Genomic DNA, 12,926 nt, shown 5'->3' with positions numbered 1-12,926 from the left:
TCTTCCATGTTGTTGGAAATATCAATGGACGGTAGAAGGATATGAACTGAGTTAATCTAATCCTTCAACAGTTACAACACAATCCTCCTCAAGTGTTGCTAGAAGTTCATCTAATTCTTCAACAGTTACAACACAATGCTCCTCAAGTGTTGCTAGAAGTTCATTAACAAACTCAACAGGACGCCCAATGCGAGCTGCATTTGGCAAACTGCAGTCACAAATTCTAAACTTATAGAATCATCTTTGACACTTTCTCACATTCAGAATGTCATTACCATAAACCTCTTGAATGCTTCGCGTAGCTTCAATAGCACTTTTCCTTTTCTGAACTTTTCTTACATGTCTTATATGCTCCTCTAATACCTCCATGACAGTTGGGTATTGTAAAATAAATAAAACAAAAAATTGTAAAGAAATGAACTGACTTACACTTTATGCTATCAAGTCATCCTATATAACTTACATATCTTTGATAATAACTTCTTTTAGCCAAAAAGTATGCATTTAAATTTTTTCTATCCCAAAGCGACATTACTTATGGGTTGACCTGGTAATTATTCATAACTATTTTAAGGAAAATTAGAGTTGAATTGTTTCAATGGGCATTTGCTAGTTTAGCTACTAATTCATTTGAGCTTTGCTAACCATTATGGGCGTATAAATTGTTGCAGATGTCATTCCAAAAGTTCCACGTGCCACTAGAGTATCCAAGTTCTTTATTCCTAAAACCGCTGATTGATAATTCATAAAAACTTTAAAGCATAAGTATAGACAAAAGCACTTAGTTAGTTAGCACTAAACCCTATAGATTGAGAACACAGCAGGTTTTTTTTTTTTTTTACAAGTTAAAGATTTTAACTTCAATCTTAATTAGACTTATCGTAATTTAATACTTTCTTTTTTATATTAAATATAGCCAAGAAAAACCAAGGGTATCCCATTTACGTTTTTTTTAAAAAATTACATGACTTATCTACAGAATAATTTCAACAACGCTCTACAACGGAGATGAGCAACTATGAATGATTAAACTGTCACAAGATTCACTAATAAGCTTTAACTGGCCATGCATTTATTTTGTGGCGTTACGTAGTATATTAACTATATTCCAAAATATTAAATTGAAAATTAAATGTTGAAACATTTTATTACAGTAATACGAAAATAAAATCCTAGGAACTTTTCATATATTACCAAAAACTTTTATAAGCAGATATTATTGTTGCATTCTTACTCATTCGACTTTTTGCACGTTTTATTAAAATTTTAATATTTTCCTGTCACTATTCTTTACCGTCATATTTTACCAATTATATTTCATATTTGGACTCAGAATCTGTAATGTTTTTGAGAGCACTTGAATATTTTAATTTTCATTCAACGGCACCTTTTCAACCACGTGACAACTGCAGTTTAAGAGCAAATGTTTTATTTCACACACAGCATTAAAACTGTATGAATTTCTTAGATAAGGTAACGGAACTTAATGTAAAAGATGAAATGGTAGGAAATTGAAAAACAACATCCTAGTTAATGACATTATCCTTGAAAATAAAAAAAAAACGTGTGACTTGCTGTGTGGAAGAAGCTCCCAGTTTATTGAACAATTAAAAAACAGAATGCAGCTGCACATTGGATGATAAAAGTTATCGCTGTTATGAAATCCAAGAGTGTTGTTATATCAATAACACTATCGTTTGGTAACAAACGGAAATGCAAGAAAGTAGAAATGAAAAGAGTTAAAAGTATTAACACGAATATAGAAATAGTAGGATGCACCAATAATAAAACATAATTATTTCAGAAACTCTTACAAATAAAATCGGTTATCAATTAAATATTTCATATTGTTGTGAGTGAGAAGCATATATACGAAAATTGAACATATAGATTCAGTATCATTATTTTAAGGTATGTTTTCATACTAATTGTTAAAATATGGAGCAAATGAAAAATATCTGGAGTCTAGTTGTGCGACTTGTTCGTTCGTTAAAATAAGTTCTTCCTATGAGACAATGATAAGGGAAGGTAGCTAGTCATCACCACCCATCGCCAACTCTTGGGCTATTCTTTTACCAACGAATAGTGGGATTGATTGCACATTGAAAATCCCCACCGCTGAAAGGGCAAGCATGTTTGGTGCGATGGGATTTGAACCCGCGACCCTCAGACTACTAGTCAAACGCCTTAACCACCTGGCCATGCTGGGTCCTTTAATGAAACTATATGTGAAAATAATGGTAGTTGATCCTAAATTTGCTGATAATTCGTTATCACTAACTAAACCTGTTATGTCTCCAGTTTCTTTTGCCATCCGCGATCGAAAACTGATTTTAAGAATTCCGAACGAGAATCCCTGGGATACAACATACGTATAAGCCTGTAGAGAAGATGTACAATTATATTACTGCGTAACTGACCTGTGAACATGTTGATTTGAGCGTTAAATAACTTGTAATAAATTAAAAGTTCATTGAGTAATTCTGTACATTTTGAGACACATTGATTTGAATGAAATATATATATTGCTATCTTACATTGTTTTGAACTCTCCGAATGTTGGTGGGGCCAGCGTAGTCTTGTTTAAAGTTTAAGGAATAAACAGAAAAACTTTTTGATCAATAGTGCAGAATGAAAAGTTTGTGAAATAAAACAAAAAATGATTATAAATAAATTAAGATCACCTTGTTTATTGTAGGTAACAACACACCTCTTCGGATCAGTGACAGTAAACCTTGTACGTATTGTTATTTTAACTTAGATGAAAAACCATGTATATAGTGTGAAATATGCTTCACACACGAAAAACTTGGCGAAAATGTAGTTTACGAAGTAACTTAACGAAATAGATATATATGTTTGAACTATACTTTATTCGGAAGGCAATAATATTTTTATAAAATAGCATATTCTTATAAACTTATAACGATTTATCTGATGATTTAAGAGTTTTTTAAACGTTACTATGTGGAAGCACTGAACAAAAGTTATAATTCTTCTATAACAAAGAATACAACGGACTTGTATGGTTCTCCTGTTGAGCATTTCAATACATTATTATTCACTCATTCATGTTTTTTTGTTGGATGTTTTAGTTAATAGATTCATACCTAAGAACTGTTAACAAATCTGTAAGTATATGCATTTAAGTTATTTAAAAATGAAAACTTAAACAGTTTAATTGATTGGAATAAAGTACCAAACTAAACAATGGGCTATCTATGCTTTGCTCATCACGGGTGTTGAAACCCAGATTTGTAATGTAGGAGGTGTGATCACACTGATATTTGTTTTTAATTACGTACTTAATTCATTTTTGCGTAGCTTATAAAATATTGGTAAAGTTTTATTGTAGCTAACTGCATAATAGTCAACATAATATTTTTGTTGATGTATTCTTACAATATCCATTGTAAAAATATCTTATAAAAAATGTATAGAAAATATGGCTGTTTTAAGTTTAGATCAGAAGCAGACTTTTGATTACATTGATCATTACTACCTGAACGTTCTCTAAGTAATTTTAGTTTTATGGGTCTTATACCAAATATCGTTAAGCTTTGGTATAATAAATTGGCCTCATAATGAGTGTGCTCAGTAGTCAACAAGTTCCATTAATTTTAAATGGGGAATACGTAATCGATTGATTATCACTCTTTCTGAGCAGTGCGTGATCCAGCGGGTAACGTGCTGAATTGTGGATCTGCGGGTCCATGGTTTGCATCCTGTTACTACAAAATATTATTCTCCGAACTTTGAGGCTGTAGGTGTGTTCTAAGAATGGTAGTCAAATCAAAGATTTCGGTAACAAAGTAATAACCTAGGAGTTGGCGATGGGTCCTGTTGAATAGCTACTTTATTTATAATTTATCAGTTTAAGATTAGAAGCTAATGCCAATATTTCTTGGGTAGTTTTGCTATAGAAATTTTTTTTTTGCGTTGCCTTTTTATATGATTCTCAGTCTTAAAACTCTCTTGGCACTTCACGAATATCAATAATTACCATTTGCCACTTTTTTCTGTGATATAAATATTCCTTTAGGGTAGATTACTAAATTTAGTACGAAAATAAATATAATTAGTATAGCGTTTGATCCCAACTTCATCAAACATAAATCCGTTGGACTATAGATAGTGTCATGGGTTTATCGAAAAGATTCATTTTAAGGCTTACATGAAATAATTATGGACATAAAATGTTGTTGTTTGTCAACATCGCTGTAAGAAACATCTACCAGAGTAAATACCAAAAAATGACTTTAATTGAAATTTAGATGTAAGCCTAGGATTTCATGTTTGTTTCGCTAGGTGTGAAATAATGGTTGAAGTGAGATACTCTGACATCAGTTTTCGGAGAAGAAAACTTATAGTTTTTTATTACATTTTTAAGTTTATAAGTAACTCTTATCAAATGAAGTTATTTGCATAGATTAGAACTAACTGTAACCCAGTAAATAATTAAACTAATTTAAACAAGTATTATTTTGTAATGATATTTTTAATATATATACTCTTCAAAACAAAAAACGCAAAAGGGATATTTTTGTTATTTTAAAGAGAAATATATGTAATAACCTTATAAGCTCAGAGTATGTGATGTTACACGTGTTACGGCACTGATTTTCAGACCAAAATGACAATAAAAGTTGTGCACTTTGACACCGGAGGAAAACATCGGATTTTTCGCCAAAACGCATTCGTGTCCAATAAAGTTATTTGAGAGATCTGCATGTTCTGCAAGTGCAACATGTGCAAAATCCCTATAAAAAGTGACGGGTTCTCGGTTTCCATAGCCAGTGTTAAGCTACCGACAGGCAATACAGTTACGCCAAGACTGACTAAAGCACAACGCAACAACGCCATTGGTCGCTTGGAAGCAGGCGAATCTAGGTCAGATGTTGCCAGAGCTGTGAATGTCCACCCAAGCACCATGACAAGGCTATGGAATCGTCACCAACAACATGGATCAACTCGTGACCGTCCACGATCTGGCAGACCTCGTGTGACCACGCCCGCACAAGATCGCTACATCCGGTTACGTCACCTTCGGGATAGGACCACCACTGCGACGTCTACTGCCTCAACCATACCAAGGCTGCGTAGGATTTCCGATCAGACCGTACGCAACCGTCTACGAGATTCTTAGGCCCCATGTGCAACCCATCATGGTGAACGTCAACGACGTTTTTCAACATGACAACGCCCGTCCTCACACAGCCCGACTCACCACTGTCTTCTTGAGACACCACTACATCAACGTTCTTCCCTGGTCCTCCAGATCACCAGATTTAAACCCCATCGAACCGCAGACTCTACCTCAGCTTGCAGCAGCTTTGCAGGCTGAATGGACAGCTATTCCACAGGATGTGATTCGTCATCTCATCGTTTCTATGGGCAGGAGATGCCAAGCAGTTATTGATGCTCACGGGGGGCATACTCGTTATTGACGTTGAGTGACGTTAAACTTCACCTCGTGAGCGTGGACATCGCCTTTGCAGACTTTGGATGTTCAGCAGTAAATGTGCAAAGTTTCACACATGTCACACAGAACTACCCGGAATAAACTTGTTAACAATTTGTCTCATATTTTGCCTTTTGCGTTTCTTTTTTTGAAGAGTATATTTTAATGTATGTGAAGGATGTTTCTTTGGATACGAGCATTATCGTGTTTTGAAACTCCTGACCCAAGACATTATTATTATGCTATTACCTTTCTTTGCTCTTGTATTCCACGTTAAAAAAGTTTGTTTAACATATTTTTATATGTTTGTTGAATTTCGCGCAAAACTATTCGAGGGACGTTTGCACTATCTATTTCTAGTTTAGAAATGAAGGACTAGAGTGAATATACCAAGTCAACTCCACCTAACTCTAATTCGTGCGTTACTCTAATTGAACAGTGGAATTTGACTATTTCTTTTATAACACACTCATATCCGAAAGGGTACGCATGTTTGGTGATAATATTCAAACTTACGACCCAGAAATAAGAAGTAGAGCATTCCAATCATTAGACTATGCCAAGTTGGTAAGCCTTTTTACCTTTCTTCTTCTATATTAAATGATTTGAAACTTATAAAGGGTTTTGAAAATAATATCCCTCTTCAGGGGCAGTGTCTTTTTTGTTTTAATTTTACTTCCTTTATTATAGATTTGTTATAAGCTTGAACATTCATATATTTTTTTCATTAGAAACATAACGATAATGAATGTAATCTTCTTTAACAACGATGTAAAATAATTTATTCATTTTTGTCAGATAACCTGGTAGCAGATATCCAATAGAAAAAAGCTTTGAGATACCCATATTTTCCCTTCAATTTTGTTATAAGGAACTAAATCTCTGGGTACTTAAAAGTCTTCGTATTGTAAATGGAAAATGTTCATAATCGAACCTGTTTTATTTATCCAATTAACAAAATCACAACTATCTCTTTACATCGAATGAGTTGATTTATTACCATTACTAAAAATCACAGATCCCTAACATGGATAGTTTTTCATACGAATCATAAAAACAATGAAACTTTTATGTAATTGAATTTTCAGATGAGTAAAACATATCATTATAAATATTAGTTGCATCGATAACTTTTTGAAACTAGCTAAAGTTCTCTTAAAATTATGTCATATCAATATTTTATGTTTTTGTCTTAACACAAAGCTAAGTAATGGACTATTTACACTACGCCTATAAGCTTTCAATCTTATTACTGAAGAACCCTCGATAGAACAACGGCAATTTTTCGGATTCGCAATGCTAAAGATAAGGAGTCCATTCCCCGCGGTGGACACAGCAGATAGACCGATGTCGCTTCACTATAAGGAAAATACACAAATACATTTGATATTGAATAATCAGAGGAATTTCTTATGTTATATTTACTTCAATTATTAGTATTAAACATCATTTAGCCGTAAATAAAAATACATTGTGAGAACATTGTGTTACGGAAGACAATAGATTTATATTAATATAAAAATAAATTTTCTTAAATTTTCCTTTGTTGACAAATTATTAAAATGACTAATTTGCTGTGATGTGATTACTAAGAGGTTTAAATGTGAATATTTGAGCAATATGCCAAATTCCTATGTGAAACAATCTATTATGGTTGTCAATTATTTGTATTAATTTTTAATGCAAGGTTTTTTTAGTTTTATTGTTGTAAGTAATACTTGTTTTCTTTATGTCAAACAGGTTAGAATAGTTTGGCTGTTTTTCGTCAAACAAAGTAAATAAAAAGAACCCGTATTTTTCATACAATTTCAAATCATTTCGTTACATATATACTTCTATTATTTTTGATTGGTTTGTGAGAGATGTTTATATTGTTTTGAGTAAGCCCGTAAACGTACCGCGAATTCGGCTGCGGACAATTTCTGTCATTCGAGTTAGAATATAAATTTTCAGTGGAAAATAAAATAAATTAGTTTTTAGAGCATGAACGTCCAGTTTCGACAGAAAGTGTTCGTACCCCTGCGTCCCGAGTAGTTTTTTGCTCATAACTTAAAAAGTATCACGAGTAGGCTAATAGAAGTAGAGTATATTACAAATATTATACTAACACACATCTACATAAAGTTTTATATGAATTAAACGACAAATAAACTGTTTATAAACAAATAACAAAAAATAGGAGGAGCAGAAAGTGTTTGTACAGTTCAGAACGTGTGAAAAAACTGATGTTCCCGTAAACATTTTGTTTAGTTTGGCGAATAAACTACATTGTACCATTCCACAACTAGACACTGGGTTCATAATTATTGGAATTTAGCCAGCAAAGCATTTACTTCCGGCAATTTAGCGCTGTTTCCGTCATTATCTGCTTTGTCATCATGGCGAACAGGAAACAACTGTCCAGTGATTTAAAAAAACCGAATTATTGTAAAATACAAATCTCGTGTGTCTCTTTCCAATATTGCTACACAACTTAATGTGCTGAAATCTACTGTTCAAAGCATAATTGCTAAGTTTAAGCTTACAGGATCAATTGCTAACCTCCCTCGTTCCGGACGCCCCACCAAAATTCCAGAGAGAACCAAGAGGAAGGTCCTCAGAGACGTTAGTAGGAACCCTCGTTTAACACGTAATGACGTACAGAAACTGGTAAGGGAAACTGGAGTTGAAGTAAGCACCTCTACAGTTATGAACATGTTACGCTTTTCTGGGTTCAAAGCATGCCGTCCTCGTAGAACTCCATATTTAAAGCATGTTCATTTAGAAGCACAATTGAGGTATGCAAGAAAGCATGTAGATAAACCCTTTACCTACTGGAAGAGTATTCTTTGGTCAGACGAGACTAAAACGAACCTTTTCGGCCACAATGATGTTCGATATATTTTCCGTAAGAAGGGGGAACGAAATTTTCCAAAGAACACCGTCCCTAAAGTTAAACACGGAGGTGGTTCGATCATGCTATGGGGTTCTTTTAGCTCTTTTGGTGTAGGCAGCTTTCACCGCGTCAACGGAATCATGAAATAAGAAGAGTACATTGATATGTTAGGCTCTTATATCAAGAATGATGCTCGGACCTTGCGGCTTGGGCGTCGTTGGATCTTCCAGCACGACAATAACCCTAAGCAGACATCGAAATATGTGCAATCCTGGTTGCAGAGGAACCATATAGGCGTTCTGGAGTGGCCATCGCAGTCACTCGATCTCAACCCAATTGAAAACGTTTGGCATGAGTTGAAGACCCGGGTTCATCAGCGTCATCCGAAAAACTTGCAAGAGTTGAAGGCCTTCTGTAAAGAAGAATGGAAGAAAATTCCAGTCGAGTACTGTCAAACGATCATGGAGGGTTATGAGGAGAGATTGCGCCAAGTAATTCACCTGAAAGGCGACACAACTGACTATTAAAGTAGACGCACGAACACTTTCTGCTCCTCCTATGTTTGGTTATTTGTTTATAAACAGTTTATATGTCGTTCAATTTACATAAAAAATTTATGTAGATGTGTGTTAGTATAATATTTATAATATACCTTACTTTCATATCCTAATCGTGATACTTTTTAAGTTATGAGGAAAAAAACTATTCACGACGCAGGGGTACGAACACTTTCTGTCGTAACTGTGCTATTAACTTCACTTCTTCTACTTAATCTGAAAATTACATTACAAAAACATTGATAGAATATGGGTTTTATTCATTACGACAATAGCAATATGTTATCATAGAGTACAGGGCATTCTTCCTCTTTGAGAACTAGAAAAAAATGAGCTAATTGTGAAATACGTAGTGATATTTTTAACTGTGTCATTAAAATATGATTGAGCGTTATTCTTTATATAAATATGTTTGATGAACATTTATGAAATTTTATATAAATATAGTTAAAATAACTATTTTATAACTTATACAATAAAAATAATTTTATTTGATTGTATAATATTCTTATGATTTATATTTCCATAAATGATGATTTAAAACGTCGAATATATATATATATGAATATAGATTATTTTCAGGTAAAAATTAGTTTTGTATTATATAAACCAAATTGAAAAAAATTGTGGTTTTTAACTATTTATTTATGGTTTTGCACAAGTGTCCGAAAATAGAACACGCCAGGCCCAACAATATTTGGAGAGCTCAAAACAATGTAAAATAGTAGTATATATTTACCATTCAAATCTGTATGTTTTCCGAAATGTACACAAACACCCAATAAAAGTTAAATTTATTACTACTTATTAAGAAACTCAAGTCCAATTTTTCGCAGAACAGTTTTGCAGTATTATAGTTGTACATCTTTTCTGCAGGTTGTTAAGGTATTTTCGATTAAAAATTAAAACAACTCACATAAATAATTCAATAATTCAAGAAAAACTGACACCACAAGGCAATTAAAAATTATATAGAATTAACGTCTGTTAATTGGATTGTTGGCATCTTTAACTATTCACGTGACGTTGCTAGTTTGTGTTTTAATTAATATCGGCCCGGAATGGTCAGTTGATTAAGGCAATCTACTCGTAATCTGATGGACACGGGTTTGAATCCTCGTCATACCAAATGTATTCGCCCTTTCAGCCTTGGGAGCGTTATAGTGAGTGATCAATCCCATTATTCGTTGGTAAAAGAGTAGCCTTATACTATTAATTTAGGGACAACTAGCGCAGATAGCTCTTGTGTAGCTTTGCGCGAAATTCAAACAAATTGATTAATATTGATATGTATGCATTTGTTACTATCTTTCAATTTATTTTGTGGTAACAGTTATTAGAAACTTACTTATAATTACATTTATATAAATATGAATTGCATTATATTTTAATATAACATTTACATTAGCTAATCATGCAACATTTAAATCACAGCATCACATGCATAGTTAATTCAGAAAAGAGATTTCCTCTTTAATTATTTTATTTTTCTTAGAAATCGTACTGTGAACTCATTTCATCATTTTTAATATATGCTGTTGAATGCAATTTATGACATTTTTGCATGAATAAACGTACTTATTTAATGTATAGAAATATAATTAATGATTCTACAGTGTCTAGATTAATATAGAAATTATAAGTAATATTTCATGAAGATCCAACTAATTATCTTGACGTTTTCAAGACTGAATTTGTAATATAACTTGTACCACTACAGAATTTAAATTTAATGAAAATAACTGATTACTTGTTATGATATTTGAGAATTAGAATAGTTTCAGAACTAATGTTTCTTTACTTTAATCATTTTGTGCAACTGGGCTGCTCGGATTGAATTTTGCAGATTAAAAAGCTTTGAACGTCAGACGCATTTCATCACATGTAGCTTCCTCAGAAATGCGTAATTTTTGTTTTGCCATCTTGACAGATTATTTCAGCATAATTTTGCATCTATTTGTGTTGTTTATTTTCAGTTTGTGTTATTTTTGAAAAAAGATAAATGGCATGTGTTACGTGATCAAATCTTGTTTGTACTGATAAATATAAATCGTATTATGATTTGAATTTTACTTTAAAACAAATTTTGTCTCTGATTCAGATATCGAACACCAGTTTCCAATTTATTATGTTAAGCATTATAATTTATTTCGGACGATTGTTGATTTGTTGTATTACTTTTTTTATTGTATTATTATTTCAAATAACTGAAAATTTGAATTTGGAAGTTAATTAACTGTTGCTGTGTATCAAATTTATGTTATTTGCTAACAAAGTTGATACACGCAATTTTCTTTTTTAACACAAATATATTCTGATTTACAGGCAGAAAAATAAGCAATTTATAATAACGGTTATTATTATTACTTATTAATAATGGTTTATATACAAGAGTTTTACAAACTTACAGATAACACTGATTCTTATATCTGGCCTAGAACTAAATATTTTATCGACGATTGATGTTCACGACAAGCAAATTAATTCTGAGTTGATATTGTCGTACCTCGTTTAAGCTAGCTAGCTTGGTAGGCCTCATACCTTTATACGCTGATTTATCCCGGCGATGTTATTTAATGTCCTCGTAGAAACAATAACGTACGAAGTTAATTAATTGAAAATGAACTGTTTGTAATGCTTGAAATTTATAAACGTTCCTGGTCAAGAATCTGTAGTTTTTCGAGTAACAGGTATTCATCGCGTTTATCGATTCCCGAGCTTATAGCGTAATAACTATAGCTGTCCAATAATAATAGCTTTGTATCTTGGCCAACCCTTCGGTCTTTAGACATGAATCGTGCAAGTTTCTCGACGTTTCAACAATATTCTAGCGTGTTTTCGTAAAATCAAATATCATTGGTTATTCATTTTCAAGAAGTTTTTATAAATTCCAAGAACAGGCGGAACTAGCGCAATACAGAATCTTTAACAAAGACGTTTCTTTGGCCGCGCGTTTAAAGGAATCAGAGTCTTATAGTAGAGGTAGTCAAAAGTTAAGACGTCTCCTACTGGAAATAATTTGTAGCCACTAACTGCTAGTAGCTGACAAAGTAAGAGATAGTAATTAGACAGGGATACATCGTGCTTAAGAAGTAAACTTATATTCAAATGTCCATCTTCTTCAAGAATTGTCAGAATTCGTATAAAGAAGGTAAAAAATATATTACAATGTGTTTATATGCCATTCGTCAAACAGCTTGGAAATTACTTTCCTTAAGTGTAAACATAAATACATTGCTTTCTTGGTGCTTACAACGCAAATTGTGAACAATAAATGATGGGAATGGTTTGATATAGCTGTGTATCTTGTTTTCATTTAATTCTGTATACTGTCATAGAGTAACAATACCGAGAAAACTGCAAAAAACCCATAAGGTATAATACTTAATTTGTCTTTAGAAGAAGAGCAGTGTTGTGATGAACACTGTGGTTGTTCAAACATTTGTAGAAGGGCAAAAACGTCCAGAACAAACTTTAACGCTGTTCCTGATAATATGCCCCTCAAAATGCTGAATTTACAGGCATATGACCCTTTATCCATATACTTGCTCCCTAGTGACACAGCAGTATGTCTGCAGACAGACAACTTCAGAAATCGAGTTTCGATATATCTGTGATTGGCAGAACACAAATAGTTCAGTGTGTAGTTTTGTGCTTAACTTCAAACAAACCTGAATACTTAGGCTTCACGGAGTAACATCTACAATACCACATGGATTTGTCAAATAGACAAAGTATGGACACAATAAACATAGGTGTGAGACAATCCATGCTGTATAAAAGTAATAATTTCAACATTTATTATGTTAAACAACAACAAAAGGGTATTGAACGGAAGCGAAGCTGGTATCGATGATAGTGTGAACAAGCATGGCTTCTCTCATGTCTCCTTTGTGCTATAGTGTCCAAATATATCATTTTCACTAACACTAAAATCGATCACACGTTTTTTATCCGCTAACTAAACCGGTGAACAAATAAAGTTCATTGATGATGATTCCATCTCCTGCACAATAAAGTTAGGTGGACAATT

This window comes from Tachypleus tridentatus, chromosome 13, assembly GCF_004210375.1.
Source record: "Tachypleus tridentatus isolate NWPU-2018 chromosome 13, ASM421037v1, whole genome shotgun sequence".
In the NCBI taxonomy this organism is placed as follows: domain Eukaryota; kingdom Metazoa; phylum Arthropoda; class Merostomata; order Xiphosura; family Limulidae; genus Tachypleus; species Tachypleus tridentatus.
The sequence above is the reverse complement of the archived record's forward strand: the minus strand, read 5'-3'. Positions refer to the sequence as shown.